Genomic DNA, 1,653 nt, shown 5'->3' on the forward strand with positions numbered 1-1,653 from the left:
ACCCGAAGTGGACTTTCTATCAACCTTGTCTCCGGCACAGTCCGAATCAGAGTAGCCAACAAGATCAAAAGAGGACCTCTTAGGATACCAAATGCCAAAATTTGGTGTATGAATTAAGTATCTCACTATCCTTTTCACATCCTTAAGATGACATTCTTTGGGGGCGCTTGATATCATGCACACATGCACACATTTAGCATAATATCGGACGGGAAGCACATAGATATAACAATGAACCAACCATAGGGCAGTAAACCTTTTGGTCAACCAGTTTGCCATCCTTAGTCAAGTCGAGATGTCCACTAGTAGGCATGGGTGTATTCATACCTTTGCATTCTTGCATGTTGAACTTCTTGAATAAGTCCTTGGTATACTTTGTTTGGGAGACAAAGGTACCCTCCTTAGTTTGCTTGATTTGCAACCCAAGAAAGAACTTGAGTTCACTCATCATAGACATCTCAAACTTCTCCGACATTAGCTTTCCAAACTTTTCACTAAAATGAGGGTTAGTCGAACCAAGTATGATATCATCAACATAAATTTGGCACACAAATAATTCACCATTAACCCTTTTAGTAAAAAGAGTGGAATCAATTTTTCCAATCTCAAAGCCTTTTTCAATAAGGAACTTGGTCAAGCATTTATACCACGCTCTAGGAGCTTGTTTAAGACCATAAAGAGCTTTGTGAAGTTTGTAAACATGGTCGGGTTTCTTAGGGTTAAGAAAGCCGGGAGGTTGTTTAACATAAACTTCCTCCTCAATTTCACCATTTAGAAAAGCACTTTTAATGTCCATTTGGTACAAGGTAATATCGTGGTGATTTGCATAGGCAAGTAAGATGCGGATGGACTTAAGTCTAGCAATGGGGGCATATGTCTCACCATAGTCCATACTCCCTCCGTTCCATAATGTAGTGCCTATAGATTTTTTAAAAAGTCAAACCTCACAAACTTTGACCAAGTTTGTGGAGAAAAATATTTACATCTAGAGTGCGAAACATATATCACTAGATTCATCATAAGATGTAGTTTCACATTATATTTTTTGGTATTGTAAATATAAATATTTTTCTCTACAAACTTGGTCAAAGTTTTAAAGTTTGACTTCTCAAAAAAATCTATAGGCACTATATTATGGAACGGAGGGAGTACCTTCGACTTGAGTGTAGCCTTGGGCGACGAGACGTGCTTTGTTGCGAACGACTTGTCCATCTTCATCTTGCTTGTTGCAAAACACCCATTTGGTACCGATGATGTTGTGGTTGTTGTCGGGCTTATCAACCAATGTCCACACTTGGTTACTCTCAAAATTGTGTAGCTCTTCATGCATGGCATTTATCCAATCTGGATCTTCTAATGCTTCTTCAACCTTCATAGGTTCAATGCTAGAGATGAATGAATAATGTTCACAAAAATTAGCCAAACGAGTTTTAGAGCGAGTGATTATCCCGATTTGGATATCATTGAAGATTTGTTCGACGGGATGGTCTCTTGTGACTCTTTCTCTAACTCATAAGAGATTTTGTTTGGGTCGGGGTGGAACATCTTCTTCATCATCTTGTTCTTCCTCTTGGCCTTATTCATTGTTGGTGTTGTTGTTGTTCTCTTATGGAGGTGGAGAAGGAGGTTGATGAGGTTCATCTTGGTGTACTT

Source organism: Triticum urartu, chromosome 7A (assembly GCF_056163025.1).
Source record: "Triticum urartu cultivar PI428250 chromosome 7A, HENAU_Tu73, whole genome shotgun sequence".
Taxonomy (NCBI): domain Eukaryota; kingdom Viridiplantae; phylum Streptophyta; class Magnoliopsida; order Poales; family Poaceae; genus Triticum; species Triticum urartu.